The following is a 17,768-nucleotide window of genomic DNA, read 5'->3' as shown; positions in this document are numbered from 1 at the left end:
GATTAGAAGTCTGGTTTATGCATGCAGCCTTAGTTGCCTTGGATTTACTTGCGTACATCTTAAATTGTGATGAATTAATGCAAGGGAGGGACGAGGAGGTAATGTTCCAATTACTCACCAGTAATTGCATTAATGTGAGTCCTACTCCATTTCTTTATTTACTTCCCTCCCTCCTGCCCTGCTTTTTCCAGGCCATCTACGGGTGGAGGCAGTATGGTGATTGGTGTCTGTGGAGGCAGGACGGCTTCAACCCGTGATGAATCAATGTGGGGGAGTAGTATTCAGGTTAATGCAGTTACTGGTAAATGTTTGAAGCGTTTCTAAAAATTAGTATTCACCTTTTCTTTCAAACAAACATCAGTAGTGTTTTTTCGCCAAAGAAAGAATCTTATTCCACAATCTGGGGACGAGGTAGGAAAAGAGACCTCCACCCTTTGTTCTCTTTTAATAGATCGCTCTACCAGAAGGTTCTTATTTCGTGATGTAAGGCAAACTGGTGGAAAAAAACTGTATTGGTTGTAGAAAGAAGAGGCATATTGATGCCATGCCAGTGCACATTTCTCTCATTTATACTAAAGAAAAGAGCCAAGGGGCAGCCTACAAAGTAATTCCCTTACACTCAGGACATTCACGACAGAGAACAGCTCACTGGTCACCCTAATCCCTGGGCCCTGGAAAGGTTGGGACACTGGGACATAGTGGGATTAGCCTGTTCCTTAAGCTGTCCAGGAGGGATGTCCCGAAGGAGAGTGAGAACGAGAGGGCTACAGCAAGTGTTACAGATAGGAAAACACAGAAAGAGGCTTGGAAAACACCCCTTCACAGCTTTAGCCAGCTTCTCTGCCACATAAAAGGGGCAAAACATCTCAGCTATAGGTTATGCATAAATAGCCAATAGTATCAATTGTTTAGCACCAGAATGCCTCTCCTTTGAACCTTTTTTAACTGGGAAAATATGCAGAGATTAAGAAAATATTGCCATGCAGCTCGGCATTGTTGGATTTGTTCATATCAAGCTTTGAATTCAGGGCCACCCCGTTCATAATTCGAGGTAATCCCAGCTGCCTTGTACCATCAGGGTGCGCTAAATCGCAGATTGAACCAGACAGGCCATTCCGCCTATCTCGCAATTTCCCAGTGTGTTGCAAACACAAGACAACCTGCACAACAAGCATTGGTAAAGCCAATAGGTCAGGATTTCAGGTGCTAACGAATGCAGCGTTGGCATATTAAAACAAGACACACAGGAGGGAGCCAACAGAAGTGGAAAAGTCTATAATTGTGGCATAGTTTAATGTAAGCTCCCGAGTAGGGGTGGTAGGATATACCAAATAGCATTAGGAGAAAGATGAAAACTCCACTGGAATGACCAAAGACATGATAGACAACGTTTCAAGCAATTGAGTGAAAGAGGTGCATTCAAGGACTACTCTGGATATTGTGAGATGTAGGTCCCCTTGACTGCTTCATAGCCAAAACTCATACCTAATAAAATTAGCTGCATGACCCAACTAAACTGTATTCTAGTCGGGGCCTCCTAATGTGTTGGTTGGCCTGAACACTTTCGCAGGGCGGATTTTGGTTTTTATTCCGCCCTTGCTGTTGCAATTAGAATAGCCCTGTTGCAGTATTGGAATGGTAAGAGGTGAGAACACAATACAAGCAAAATGCTCTTCAGGCTGGTATACAAAATATCATTTTATTATCTACTGCCCAACTTGTGCAGCTTTCTCAGTGCTGGGGACCAAACGACAACCAGTTAATGTGAGGGACTGGCCTCTTCTACAGCCCCTTCTTAGCAATCCTATGTTTAAATAAACCATATTGGTATAGTTGCTGTAAGTACTCCAACTATCACCATGCTAACTTATTCCTTTCCCCCATTATTTTGATAATGTTTATGAATACTCTCAGCAAAATAATGGATATAAAATGCCGTTTTTACCTATTCTACTCTCTGTATAAAACAATGTGCGGGTCCCTTTTGGATCTGTGTGAATATGTGGTTCACACTGAGATCCCGAGAAACAGCATGTTTCCAACTAAGAACTGCATAGAAGTGGTTCTGTTAGTTGATCTGAAGGGGGTCCTTCCTGTGGTAAAACTGTAAGCATTAGGACTCAGTGACTAGGGGCGAACTTATGAAGGAAATTAATACTTAATCAATCTGGGAGGTGTTAAGGTGTGGTCTTTAATAGTTATGGGATATTGAGAATCAGTTTAATGTTGTACGCTGATGAGTGAAGACGTTAACTATGAGCTCCGTGTGTAGTGTGTTCTTATGCAGGCTGCTGGGCTGTGTAGGATGCAACAACTGGTGACGTGTAGTGGAAGCATGACCCAAAGAAACAGAACCGCAGGAAATAGCAAACATTTTGTGCATGCCACATGCGCCGAAGCACCGTTGGAAAGCTCACAAAGACTTGATAGCCAGGCTAAGAAAAAAAGAAGGTGCTGCAGCACAAAACTGAGCCATCAGTCATACAAAGAAAACACTAACTGCAGTGACAACCAGGTAACATATGTAGCGACAACCAGGTACAATAAATAAATAAATACTCACCAGTAAGACCAACAATCACAAATGAAGCATCAGACACATTGTTTGAGACGTGCTGGAGAGTCCGATACATACAAAGTACCAAGTAGCATCCACTATATTCCAAATCTCTCCTCGAGAGAGAGATGGCTTGATCAAATGGCCCACCATTATCAAAGTTAAGAATCGTGCCCAAAATAGAAAAAGCTACCCTAATAGCACAAAGAAATTACTAGAACGAAACAGAAAGACGAAAGCAAAGACCAGGGGGTGTAAGAAACAAAAACATTTAGGGGGTCATTCTGACCCTGGCGGTCATGGACCGCCAGGGCCAACGACCGCGGGAGCACCGCCAACAGGCTGGCGGTGCTCCCATGGGCATTCTGACCGCGGCGGTACAGCCGCGGTCAGAAACGGAAAACCGTCAGTGTCCCGCCGGTTTTCCGCTGCCCTGGGGAATCCTCCATGGCGGCGCTGCAGGCAGCGCCGGCATGGGGATTCCGACCCCCTTACCGCCAGCCTGGTTCTGGCGGTTTTGACCGCCAGAACCTGGCTGGCGGTAACTGGTGTCGTGGGGCCCTTGCAGTGCCCATGCCAATGGCATGGGCACTGCAGGGGCCCCCTAACAGGGCCCCACTAAGATTTTCGGGTGTCTGCGCAGCAGACACTGAAAATCGCGACGGGTGCAACTGCACCCGTCGCACCCTTCCCACTCCGCCGGCTCCATTCGGAGCCGGCTTCCTCGTGGGAAGGGGTTTCCTGCTGGGCGGGCGGGCGGGCGGACGGCCTTCTGGCGGTCGCCCGCCCGCCCAGCGGGAAACTCAGAATACCCGCGGCGGTCTTTTGACCGCGCAGCGGTATTCTGGAGGTTCCAGCCAGGCCGGCGGCTTCCGCCGCCGGCCGGGGTCAGAATGACCCCCTTAATCCCCATTAAAAGTGAAGAAGGTGCCACACAACCGCTGGGCCGTCCAGCAACTCAACCTCAGGCACGGATCCGGTACTTCCAGAAGGCGTGGATTTAGGTAAACAGTGAGCGTTGTCTGAACAGCACAAACTCTCAACATCAGAGCAACTGCTTTCCTAAAACCTCAGCTGCCATTCGATAATGCCAAAAAAAATGAATATTGGCAGCAGATTGACCACGGCTAGCACCGCCACATGCACCGCCGCAGGCCCCGCCACAAGCATCTCATTTACAAGCCCCTCTGCGTCGCCAAAATGCCACTTTTATGATAGTGTGGTGGCGTACACTGCAGATCCATATCCACAAGGCCACATAGAGCCACCCTACATGGCTTTACCATGTCCTTGTAGATATGGAATAAGACAGCACAGCACAAGTCGCTGCTTTGCCTCACACTGCAATGGGGAGGCATGCCATGGGCGTTACGGCGGGTGTTCCCAGGTAGCACCCATGGTATTTATCACAGATTTATAAGATTTTGTCTACTTGGGAATGATTCAAAAGCCTATGTCTCCCCAGGGGAGGCATAACGAGGAAAAATACCTTTATTTCTCCTTGTTTTTTCCTTTATGTGTGCTGCATTCTGCGTTCACATCCATTGATTATTTTTGTGCAAGAAGATATCCCTTCCTGCACAAAAACAATCACCCCTACAACGCACACCCCTTGCACTATGGTGCAAGGGTGCCTGTGTTGGCACATGGCAGCCCATTGTGAGCCAGCGGGGGGGTAAATGGTAGGAATGCGTCATATTTCATAGATATGGCACATTCCTGCTCTTTTCTTTTTAACTTTCTTTTTATTGATAATAACACAATGTGATACAAAGTCCGTGGGATCAGGGTCCCGTCATTTGAAAATAATTGCACATCAGAGATATTAGAAAACTAAACAAATTGGAAAACGCATAAGGCACAAACAGGGTATCATTCGTAAATTGAAAACCTGAGGTAGAGTTCTCTTCCAACATATATTAAGCGATGTGGGGGGTTTAAAGAAGATGGAGATAGAAGGGTAGAGAGTAGGTTGTACCTGCTCAGATGGGGGAACCGGGGAGTGCCGCCTTGGGAAGAACGTGGCGTCGCATTGATAGTGTGTCTCAGGGTATCAATTACCAAAAGAGGAGGAGGTGGTGTTGCTGCGCTGATGATGGGTTTTGCGGCTCTTGTCAACTCTGTGGCCAGTTTTAGCTGGAGCCAGATGTCTGTTGAGCGACATAGGAGTAAGGATCTACCACGGAGGTCTGTTTGGAGTGTTGCTGGAGGGCGACATGCAGACTCTAGAGGGTTTTTAGAAGGAGACGTGGAGATAAGGGGCGGAGAGGAGAGAGAGAGAGAGAGAGAGAAAGAAAGAAAGAAAGAGGGAAAGAGAAAGAGAAAGAGAAAAGAAGGAACAGCAGGAAAAAGAAGGGGAAGGAGAGAGAAGAAGGGGGAGAAGAAAAGAAAAGAAGAGAAAAGAGAAGGAAGGGAAGGGGAAACAAGGAGGGGGGAGAGGAAGAAAGAGTGCAGAGGGAGAGGGAGGTTCGAGAACGAGGGTAGGGAAGCGAGAGGGAGAGGGGGCAAAAGATGAATGTGGGGGAGGGAGAGGGAAGGAAGGAGGGAACAGTGGTAGTTCCGGGTAGGGCACTATTGCCCCCTTATAAGGTCTTGTAGGTTATAGATGATTCGTTCATGTGTAGCAGTGCGGGTCATGGCTGTGATCCATTCCTCCGGAGTTGGAGGGGTCTCTGACCGCCAGTGTCTGAGTATGCAAATTTTTGCAGTAGCTAGCACTGTGTGCAACAGTCTCTTATGTGGTCTCGAGAGGTCTGGTAGGGGGGTCATATCATGCAGAAGTATGAGGGCAGGAGGAAGTGGTGACGGAAGTGACATTACTTCAGCCAGAGTGGAGCTCACAGCATCCCAGAGTGGTCATACTGTTGTACAGTTTACCAAGATATGTTTCAGGTCACAAGATGTCTCTGGACATCGCCAGCAGTTCGCATGCAGGAGGAGTCCGGTCCTATGTAGTTTCGCTAGGGACCAGTGCCAGTCGTGTAAGATTTTGAAGAGGCAGAATTTCAAGCGTGCCTCCCAGGTACCTCTATCTAGTGCCTCTAGGATAGCTTCCCAATCATCTGGGTCTAGATCCTGCTGCAGCCGGGTTTGCCACCGTAGGCGTAATTTGTCCAAGAGCGGCTGGGAGTAGAGTCGTCGAATAATTAGATCATAGAGGCCTGACATTACTCCCTTGCATTGATCCCATTGCTGCAGGTAAGCCACTATCGGTGAAGGCAGAGATCCCCGTAGGGGGGGTGTATTCCCCCGGGAGAGGCAGTGCTTGAGTTGCATATATCTCCATTCCTGAGTCGGGTGCAGGTCGAACTCCTCCCGCAGCTTGGGGAAGGGTTTGAGCACATCATTTTCTAGGACCTGTGAGAGGGTGAGGATGCCTGCCTGTTTCCATTGCGGCCAATGGAGTACCTCGCCACCTATGCATAGGCCACTGTTGTGCCACAAGGGCGCTTGGACATGTATGAGGGGGTGGACCCCAAACAGTCGGTGGGCCCTTCGCCAGGATGCCCTGGTCGCCGCCAGTATAGGGTTCACCGAGTTAATGGCTGGGAAGTCTGCACGGTAGGGTCCACCGAGTCCTTCATTCGCAGCCAGGAGTCGTTTTTCCACTGCTATCCACAGGGGGGGGAGTCTGGTATTTTCGATAGTGTATTGGATAACTGAGACATTTGGAGGGCTAAAGAGTAGTGTTCCACCGATGGGAGTCCCATTCCCCCGTTTATACGACAGGCCAAAAGTTTAGCTGGTGATAGCCGTGGTCGCATTATGCCCCATACGAATGATCTAATTAGAGCATCGATGCCTCGTAATGTGGAAAGAGGCACTTGTAAGGGGAGGAGACCCAGGGTATAGGTGAAGCGGGGTACCGTCACCGTTCTAACCGCTTGTACTCGGCCCCACATGGAGAGGCCTAACTGGGTCCATTTCGCAAAGTCCAGTTTCGCCCGCGTGACGAGAGGGTCAATGTTGTCCGCCACCATGTGTGCCAGTCCTGGGTTAACAAGCACTCCCAGGTATTTAAGACGTTTTGGCATCCACCGAAATGGGTAACCTAGGAGTGCTGCTTTTGTGGTTGCTCAAATTAGCGGAAGTGCCTCGCTTTTGTCCCAGTTAATGCGGTATCCCGAAAGGGCTGCGAAGTCCTCGATTACCTCTAATAAGGCCGGTATGGATCTTTCCAAGTCCATGAGTGTTAAGAGGATGTCGTCAGCGTAGAGGTATATCTTGGAGGTGCCTTCGGGTAGTGGTAGGCCGGTTATGGAGGGGGAGGACCGAATGGCTGCCGCCAAGGGCTCCATTGCCAGAAGGAACAGGAGAGGTGAGAGGGGGCACCCCTGCCGTGTACCCCTCCGGATAGGAAAAGGATCCGAGAGGAAGCCCCCGCAGTTGTCTCTGGCCGCGGGTTGATCATAGAGCAATCGTACCATGGAAATAAATTTGCTGCCCAGACCAAATCTCTCCAGGGCCGCGAATAGGTAGGGCCATTCTATGCGGTCGAATGCCTTTTCGGCGTCTAAGGACAAGGCCAGTGCCGACTCCGGGGAGTCTCTGGCCGCCCATAAGGTGTGGCATAGGGTTCGTAGATGGCACAAACCCCACCTGTGTGTAGTGTATTAAGGACAGGATTACTTTTCATAATCTATTTGCCAGGACACTTGCTAGAATTTTGATGTCCCCGTTTAGTAGAGGGATGGGTCAGTAGCTGCCACATAATAAAGGGTCTCTCCCAGGCTTCCGTTTTGACAGCTATTGTGGCATTGTTGGTTATGGCCCCTAGTGTCTGTGTTTCGCAGGCTTCATTGAGGGCTTCGCATAAAATATCGATCGCCTCTGTCCCTACCCATTTATAAAATTCTGCCGGGTATCCGTCCTCCCCAGGTGATTTGTGGTACGGGAGGTCAGAGATGACTTTATCTATCTCCTTTCTGCTTATTTCCCCTTCTAATAGGCTACGGCCCTCGTCTGTTAGGGAGGGGAGGTCTAGCTTCTCTAAGAAGGTGGCAGCTTGTGCCAGGTTGGTCGTGGTTTCCGGCGTGTAAAGGTGTCTATAGAACAGGGCAAATTTGTTTGCAATTGCCTGTGGGTGAGTCAGTATGTTCCCGGAAGGAGAACGAATGGCTGGGATGGCTAAAGCGGCTTACCTTGGGGGGATCGCTAATCTCCAGGGTTTTCGGCCCAGAGATACCAGGCCTAGGCGGATGGTTACAAAGACTGGTCAGTGGTCTGAAAGACCTCCCTCCAGTATATCGTCCTCCAGGATGTGGGCCACTAGGTTATGGGATAGGAGAAAATAACCGATCCGTGATTGGGTACCGTGCATCGGCGAGAGAAAGGTAAATTCTCTGTCCGTTGGGTGGGTCAACCTCCAGTGATCGACTAAACCATTTTCCGCGAGTATGTCAGTCTGTATGGCTCTGTCTGCGTTATTGCTCGTGTCTAGAGGCCCCGTCCTGTCCAATGCTGCGTCCCTAGCTAGGTTCCAGTCTCCTCCTATAATGCAACGGGATGCCCCTATCTCGGTCAGAAGTCGGTTGAGCTGGAGGAAGAAGAGGCGTTTGGGACCTGTTGGTGCATAGACTGATCCCACACACAATGTTGAGTCCCCGATTTTAAGTTTGATAAATACGTATCGGCCCTCGGGGTCCGTCCACGATTTGATGACTGTGAAAGGGAGGGTTTTGCGTAGGAGGATCGCCACCCCGCTTTTTCTTGGGACGTTCTCCGTACCGGGTGAGGGTGGGTTGCAGCTAAACAGGACGGTACCCACCCAGTCACGTCGCAATCTATCAGATTCAAGACTGTCTAGGTGTGTCTCTTGTAATAAGGCAATATCTGCCTGTTTAGAGTTAAGGTAGGATAGGACTTTCTTCCGTTTGATGAAGTGGGTGAGACCGTTTACATTCCATGAGATAACCCGGAGAGGTACTACCGATGCTCCCATCTGGTTGGGCATCCTCACTTCCTGTGTCAGCCCACCCAGGGGTATGAGCTCGGGGGGAAGGGGTAGACTCTGTAAACTGAGGAGGGTGCCGGGGAGAGGAGAGGGGGAATGACAGATGCGTTGGATATGAAGAAGGATTGAAAAAAGATTAAAAAGGAAACAGTGGATCAGTGGGGAAAAGAGGAAATAGAGAAGAAGGTAGAGAAGGAAGAACGGGATACGAGTCCCGAATTACACAAACTTTAACCGGCGGGTCTAAAACCTAGGCCGAATGAGCATTGATGCCCGGCTAGCGGGCCCCGCACCGGGGTGTGGGGGCGGCGCCTACGAGGCGCCCCAGACCTCCGTGTAGGTGTCTCCAGTCATGTCCGGGGGTGTGTGTGCTTGTGACCAGAGGGCGGGGGGGAGGCCATGTGTTGGCTGTATCCCGAGGAGGGGGAGGGATGGGGGAAGCGCGGGGAAAGGACAGGGACAGGTGCTGCTGTTACTAGGGTCACTTCCCCTTGGTTGTTCTGAAGGGTTGCAACATGTATATACTCTGGGACTTAGCATCTGTAGTCTGTTCTGCTTTGCACCAGCTCCCATCGTTAGATCACTACTGCGCTTGTTAGTAGACCAGGATCTAGAGCCCAAACCGAGTTCGGAACCATTTAGTCCCACCCTAGCTAAGGCAACCCAGTGATGTGCAAGGGTGTTGCGTCAGTTCCCACACTTCCCAGAGAGTATATTAGATCCTGATTCCAGGTGGAGGAAGTTGTATGGGATATAATAAGTGTTACCCGACATGAGGGGGAGGGGCAGTGAGAAACAAGAGCAATCGGGAGCCAACAAAAACTATCACACAATCCGAACAGTCTAAGCAGTCCTAGACGATCAAAGACTACTGGGGGGGGGGAGGGGTGGTTCTCAGCGGTATAATGTCTGAAGAGTATACATGAAAAGGAGTACTCATCACTTCTCTGCGTCAGGACTTCTTCGCCATAAAGTTCCTATGTTTCCTGCAACGTTTCTATGACAGTCTGTGGTTGTTGATATCGAGGGCTTGTAGGAAAACCGTACCCATGTTGGTTTCAGGTGGCGGGCACCTAGGGTTTCAGAGGGGATCGGGACTTGTCTCTGTCTGACAGCTGTGTGTGCATCGCCACCGCCTGTAATACTTGGCCCCTGTCATCAAAGCTTTTCGTTAATCTCTCCAGGTCTCTGCCCCTGGTTTGAGGGTCTGTAGTGGGTCTTTCGTCGGTGTCCAGAGCAATTTCCGGTTGGCCCATTCCCCTGGTTTGGTTCTGTGTGTCTTAGGGGGGTTGGATTGCTGATTCCATGGGTTGTGTCGGGTCATGCAGCCCCTCTAGGAATGATTTCAAGTCCTCTGGGTCATAGAAGGTTCGTGACTCACCGTTCTTAGTTATCCACATCCTGGCTGGCTCGAAGAGGCCGAATTTAACATCCAAATGGCGAAGGCGAGGACAAAGAGAAAGAAAGGCTCTTCTTCGGTCTGCTGTTTCTTTGGAGAAGTCCGCTGAAAGGCAGATTTCAAGGGGACCGAGCCGGAGTGGGCCTTGCCTTCGGGACATCTGTAATAGTTGGCGGACCTGCCCGTGTCGGAGGAAGCAGGCTATGATTGGGCGAGGGCGGTCTTTTCCGTTTTGTCTCTTGAAACCAAGTCTATGCGCTCTTTGAAATTCCAGAGGGGGGTCGAATGTTATGTCGGCTAGTTTGGGGAGCGTGTCTCGCAAGTAGGAGAGGAAATCTGTACCCTCAATGCCTTCCGGAAATCCAAGAAAACGGACGTTGTTTCTGCGGCTTCTGTCCTCAAGGTCGGTTAACTTGCTGCGAAGGTGCAAGAGTTCCTGATCTCTGTCAGTCTGTAAGGCCACCTGACTTTCCACAGCCGCTACTCGATGGTCCAGTCTGGAGATTTGTGACTGGAAGCCCGTTATTTCCAGGCGCATAGATCTCATTTCCGCTGTTAATGCCGTCATGGCATTGTCCATACCTTCCAGTTTGCGACCTACTGCCGATATCTCCTGCAGTATGCGATCCATTGATACTCCTTGAGCGTCTTCTGACATGGTGGCATGTGAGGGGGGTGAAGAGTCCGCAATGGAAGGGTGCTTCTGTTGGAGCACGGCTTCAGAGGAGAGTAGTTGGCGGGCAGGCTTACCCGGTACTTTACCCGCCGTCTTGCCTCTGGGCATTGCGGGTTTCTCCGTACAGATGGGGATCCGAGGGGGTGCCCATCCGTGTCACAGTGAGGGCGATCAGCATGGGCGCGTGGGCAGCAGAGAAGAGAGGGTGGCGGTGGGGGGGGGCGAGGAGGACTCAGATTAATTGGTGAGTTCAAGTGAGTACATCTCCAAGCGGCCTCCCGGAGAAGGCTGTTATTGATGTATACGAGGGGAAGGATCCTAGTGTTGGCTCTGTAATGGTCAACGTCCCACTGGGCTGTGTCCGGACCGCGTGGGGGTGAAGTTTCTTGCTGCTCGCTCCCGTGTTAGCTAAGGGGTCCGTGGGGCTGTGGAGAGAGGGATTGCTTTGGAGCCGAGGCCCGTTGTTACTCCTGGCCCTCTTTGCTCTCCACACCTCGTTAGTTCTAGCTTTGTTGGAGTCAATAGTGACTTTTCACTATTTCTGTTAGTGTAATATTGCTCCTTTTGTTGCTATATATATATTGTTCGTTTTCCTTCCACTTTTTTTTAATTTTTTTTATTTTTCTCTTCTCTTTTTTCTTTTTTTATTCCTTACTCCTTCCCCCCTCCTGTTCTTGCCCCTCTTCTTATTGACTCGGCCCTCGCTCCTCCGTCTTCCCTGGGGCCTCTGCAGTTTCTGAGGGGGTCTCCTTTGAAGTAGGCAAGGCTGGGGGGTGGCGGCAGCCGCCCGCCGCTCTCCGCTGATGGTGAGGTCTCTTGTCGCCGAGGCACTGGGAGGCGTGTTGTTAGCACCGGGCCACCTCCTGTTGTTGTTCTGGGCCGCAGCGACGGTCAGCCCCGGTCCCCCTCTCCGGCACCTGATCGACCGGGAGGGAGGGAGGGGCAGGCGGCACCCAGGCCTGTTGCCGGCTCCGGGGGCCGCAGACGAGCCGCGGCAAGGCGCAGGCAGCAGCGGAGGGCGCGTCCCCCTACCTCGGGCTCCAGCAGGGGACGCGTCACTCCGCGCCCGGGTGACTCCGCACTCGAGGCCGCGGCTCAGAGGCCTGTCGTAGGCCTCGAGTCTGCTCCTCTCGCTCTGCTCAGCGTCTCTGAGGTAGGCGCTCCCCCCGCGCCGCGGATGTCGGCCGCTCGCTGTCCCCGACCCCCACGCCGGCCCCCGCTGCGTTCGGGGGTCCTCTGGTGCGCCTCCAGTGCCGCCGTCCCCGCCGCGTGGCCCACCGCCGTGCGGAGCTCGGCTCTCAGGCGGCCATCATGGATCGTGGCCAGACCACGCCCCCCCTGCTCTTTTCTTTTAACGGTGGGCAGCACAGCAAGTAGGCTTGTGGCTCTGCCTTGTGCAAAAAGGTTTTTAATGAGGTCCCCAGTCTAGAAAAAGTGCAAGGCAATCGGCAGTCTGCCAACATGGAAGCGGGGGCAGCAAAGGTGAATCAACATTGGTTATGAAGAGTAGACACCAGCGCCAAGCAGATACCCATAAGTCGGCATCCTTGAAGAAAGAAATAATATGTCTTCTGATGTGGATTTTCATTTCCACATGAGAATCAATGCCCAGCCATCGGACAAATGTGTAAGGGGTGCAGAAAGGAGAATCACTCCATAACCATTTGTAAAGCGAAAGGAAAATCAAGCGTGTCATGGCAGGATGAGAAAATGGATGCCGCAAGGTTCGAGAAGCATTTTCACCAAACCCACAAAAGCAAACAACAACCTCAACATGCGACAAGTGGAAAAGAAATTAAGTTGTTCGTCATCAGATTCATTCTACAGGAGTTCCTCGACGTCACCATAAAGCGACAGTAAACAGGGTGAATGATCATAGATAAAAAGGAGCAACATGCACAAGTGGACCTTGCCACTTGCATGGAAGACAAACAAAGAAGCAAGCAAGTTGAGAAACCAAAAGAACTCATACGGAAAGGCCTCCATTCATGTTCTTCAAGGTACTCCATCCAGTGCATGTCTGCTTAGCTTTGCAACTGCTGCAGATATGGGGCTGATATCCATCAATTACAACTTAAACACACAGTCTGAAATTGTGAACCAGTTCCTGTCACTGTTTCATGGCCTAGGAAGGCTCAAAATGATGAAGATGCAACTTCACATCAATTAAGACATACTGCCCGCTGCACAATGACACCACAGAATTGCCTTTCATCTACAAGAAGCAGTTGAGAAGGAACTAGAGCTTTGCTGAAACCCAACATGATCAAGCACTCTACTGGTCCCACGCCGTGGGTGGTGGCCATCTTGGCAGTGCTGAAAAAGGCCAGTGAAAGCGCGGTGCACATCTGTGTGGATATGTGCCCAGCCAACAAAGCAATTGAGAGAGAGACAGACATCCTGGTCTGCACATTGCAGATATGATCATGCAGCTGAATTGAGTCAAAGTCTTCTCCTTTCTTGACCTGCACAAGGGCTACCATCAGCTTGAACTGGAACAAAACTGCAGGTACAGTACCACTTTTTCGACTCATGTTGGTTTATTTAGTGACAAAAGGTTAAGTCTTGGAGTCTCGTCTGCTGCACAAATATTCCAAGATGTTATACTTTGGATTTTTCAACCTGTGATGCATGCCTTCAATTACAGTGAGGATATACTGGTATTTGGTGCAACAAGGAAGGAGTATGATAAAGCCATCAAACAAGTGTATCAGTTACTTACAGATGCTGGTCTCACCTTAAATGGCGAAAAGTGTGAATTCCCAAAAACAAAGCTCAAGTTCTTTGGGCACGTATTTTCTGACGGAGGCATGACTCATGATAAAGTACAAGCACTGTAAGCCACCAATCCTCCACAAGATGTCACCATGGTGCGGTCCTTCTTGGGCATGGCCAACTATTGTTCATGGTACATTTGTGACTTTGCCACTATGAGTGCTACTTTGTGGAGCTGACAAAACAAAATGTCTAGTTCCGATGGTCTGCTGAATGTGACCGTAGTTTCAAACGTATAAAATAGCAATTTAAACTGCAATTGAAAATGGCTTACTTTGATCCTAAATTGCAAACTGGGATGACTGTTGATGCGGGGCCGGTGGGAGCTGGAGGCAATCCTTGCTCAGCATAGTGGACTTCAAAATATTCGTAGGCACATCATGTCATACACCAGTTGATGTTTGACTGATACAGAATGTGCCTATTCCTAGCCGGAAAAGAAAAGAACGTTTAGCTGTAGTATGGGCCTCTGAACATTTTCATGTGTTTCTGTATGAAAGGCATTTCACGATCATCCCTGACTACCAGGTGTTACTCACTATTTTTGGCAATCCGAAGGCCTAGATGCCTCCTCACATTGAGAGATGTGTGTTGCACCTACAACAGAACAACTACACAATTGGGCACAAGCCAGACAAAAATCAAAACCCTACAGATTATTTCTCACGAGTATCCCTACAATTTCACAATTCAACATCAAAAACTGCCAAGGAATACATCAACCTCATTATGAAGTCCAGCACGCCTGCGGCTCTGTACATTGAGCGGATCGCTGGCGCTACCAATGCTGATAAGGAGAGGCATGTCTTTAAAGACTTTGGTCCAGATTTAAAAGACACTGTGGGATTGAGTGTAGTTCCCTTGCTTGGACAGGAAAGTGAAGAGGGAACTGAAGGAGCGTCATTTATGTTACTGCCTGTCTCCTAAGATGATCCAGCATCCACTGAACATGTCTGATTTCCCCGTGGATGGGTGGGAAAGAATTGTTGTCGACTTCTTTGGATCCTTAGCAAATAGACACAATCTTATGGTGTTCATTGAAGAGCATTCTTGTTTTCCTCTGATGGAAGACATGTCATCCACAACCCACAACGGGGCCACTGATTGGCTAGGAAGAATCTTTGCAGTATACCAGACACCCTCAAGTCTGACAAAGGTTCACCTTTCAACAGCAAGGAGTTTAAGGACTTTCTAGCTGGCCTTAATAACAAACATCATTAAAGCAGACCATTGTGGCTTCAAGCCAACAGTGTAATGGAAAGATTTATGGGGACTCTGAAACAAGAGATTCAATGATCATCATTGGAAGGACTTAATCTGAGTCAGTCCCCTCTATGCTTATCAGTCAACTCCTCATGCCAACCTAGGTGGAAGTCCTGTCACCTTGATGTTCAGGAGAGCCATGAGAACCAAATTACCACAGTAAATCCATGAGAGAACCTTAAATGTGGTTTGTGCTACTGACGCAGCTTGGAAGCATCAGGTTCAAGCATATGTTGATTGACGTCATCAAACTCGAGAGATTGTGCTCGATGAAGGGAACTGGGTTCTTGTCACACAAAAGCAGAAGCAAAAGACAGATCCTCGATTTGGTGTTTGAACTTTAAAAGTTGTGACGTGCTAGGGACATATGGTAACAGCATATTGTCCCAGCAAACCCATCACAAGGGACTCATACTTCAGGCATCTGTCGCGTTGATCATCGGTGCTTACAAGTTCAGAGGAGGTTTCTCCACCTGAGAATTCTGGTCAGACATTAGACCCGGTACCCTTCGGGTCCACCCAAAGTACAACTCAACTACCTCATACCACATGGTCTGGCCAAAATGTGCGAGCACCCAAATGGCTGATCGAGGAAATGTAATGCTGCTATTTGTTCATATCCTTTTTGTGTTTATACATTTTATTCAACAAGTAGGGTATATAGTGTCTTAAAACTAAGCATTAGGACCCAGTGACTAGGGGCAGACTTATGAAGGAAATTACATAATCATTCTGGGAGGTGTTAAGGTATGGTCTTTAGTGGTTATGGGATATTGAGAAGTCAGTTGAATGTTGTACACTGATGATTAAAGATGTTAACTATGAGCTCCATGTGTGGTGTATTCTTACACATGCAATGAGATGGGAGGGCACAACAATTCCTCAACTGCTCCCTGAATAACAGTTTCTTTGTCAGTGCCCCTGTTCCTGTTTACTCCTCAGGCATGGAGGCGGCTCAACACTCTTTAGCTATTTTTGTCAAACTTGGTGGGATGTGAATATGGCACTGTACAGCAGAAGATTACCTCTTGATAGTTGTATGACTCTGCATCACCAAAGCTTAGAACGCTCATACGCATAAGAGTCTACTGCATGAAGAGACAGAAAACTTATGAGAATTGCTTAGTGCGGCAGATGCTTCCCAGTCAGCAAGATGCTATAATGAGGGCAGACACTCGCTATTTACTTCACTGTATGATCTGCAGGGCACAAGTTCAAATCCTGCTGGGACAAAATGCAGCATTCCAAGGCAGATTAATTGAGTACCATGCAGTATTAAAAACAAGTCACTACATTATTTTTTGTCATACTACTGTTGGGTCACTCTTTGCCATTTGTGTACATCTTCTTAACAACTTTTAGTCGTTAATTGTATTCCTATTGTTCAGACATCACTACTGGATGTATTTTCTTTCCCAGGAATTCAAATTGTTTGTTTTCTGTGGGTTATTATTAGGTCTCGATTACATGTTGTTGAAGGACATTTACCTATATCAGTACCTACAGCGGGCTTTAGATCAACTCACTGCTTTTCACCGGTTGGCTTTCTTGTCAATTGCATTTGCTTGCTTCTTATTCAATAGCTTTCCTTCCAATCATTGTGTTGTTTAACTCCTGGAGTATAACTTCCTTACCATATTTTTGATTGGATGACTTTCATCCTCCCACGGTTCACATTCAGGGAACCACTTTTGTCTTTTGCTTTTAGCACTCCATGGGAGTGTCTATGTTTTCTTGCTCACTCCCCCATGTGCTGTCCCCACTCTCAAATATCTGCCCTCAGTCCTCCCAGTGTTTCTCCCCAGCTCTTCTTCTGCTTCTTCATCCTCTCTTCATGCACCTTTTTGTTGCTCTTGCACCAGTTCAACACACTGCTGAATTATACCAGTGTTCACTTGCTTCCCCCTGCTCCTCGGTTCTTGTCCTTGTCTTCCATTTTACTGTTGAACTGCCAGGCAGCAACAATTTGCTACTAGGCCACTCTTTTCTTGATAATGAGTTTCGAGGCTCTACTTTTTATTTATTATGTTATTGTTCCAAGACTTCCATCTGCCGTCTTAGAACAGTAAATTAAAAAAATCAAAGAAAAAAATAGCCGCGGCGGCAAAACAATGCCTACCTATGCATGTGCTCATATACATCATTATGCTGGGGCTAACAATAAAGTATAAAAAAATAGCCAATTCCGGGTCACAATACATATGTGCACGTGTGTGGTTATGGACATGTGGAGCTACATGATCATGCTTAAAGATCTTTATGCTTCTTTTTTGCTCTGTGCTGAACTACAGAAGCACACCATCCCTTGTTACACTTTAGCAACAGATGTCCTATATCCAAACTCCAGTGGAGACACCTCTAAATGTATCTAGGCCTTAAACTCATAAAACCTAACCTTTTTGGACAAACCACTCACACAGACAGGACAGCAGAGATAGTCCAGGCACCATTAGACACAGCAGAAGTTACAGCCACTTTCTGCCTTTGGATATTATGCAGTCAAGTCTGCTGCCACTCCCTCCTTGTGAAAAAATCCCTGTGAGTTTGAGATGTCAAGAAAGCATCCTCCAATCTTAAAAAAAATTAATAACTCTATGTAGGAGGCTGGCTCTCTATATAGTGTACAAAAATGATGTGCACTGTGCAGAGAGTCCGAACTACCCCACCTTGGTATTAAAGGGTAATAAATAGACCACCTAATGCTCTATTTTAGTGGTAGCTTGGTCAAGCAATTAGGCTACTCTTAGAGATGCGTTAAGCATTTCTTATACTTACAGTATCAATAAATGTCGACACACACTCAAAAGAGTAACTCAAGACCAATTTACAAAAATACTTCAAATATTTATACATTTTTTAAGACCAAGATAATCAAAATCGGGTAAGTACTTCTTAAATTATGATTTTTCAATGTTTAGCAAAACTAGTCTTTTTGTGCGTAATTGCGCACCATAGAAATCAATGTGAGAAAACTTAAAAAATGCATATAAAATCAGGCAATGCTCTCACAAGTGTCACCTTCTGTTTTTAGGTCGTCAAGATGGCTTGTTGGCCAGGCAGAGAAGGTCAAGCAGTTCCTAGTTCAAAAGGGAGCAGCGGCTGGAAGTGCTGGAGCTGGTGCAGAACAGAGAAGGGGACCACTTGG

Source organism: Pleurodeles waltl, chromosome 5, assembly GCF_031143425.1.
Source record: "Pleurodeles waltl isolate 20211129_DDA chromosome 5, aPleWal1.hap1.20221129, whole genome shotgun sequence".
NCBI lineage: Eukaryota > Metazoa > Chordata > Amphibia > Caudata > Salamandridae > Pleurodeles > Pleurodeles waltl.
This window is presented reverse-complemented; position numbering follows the sequence as displayed.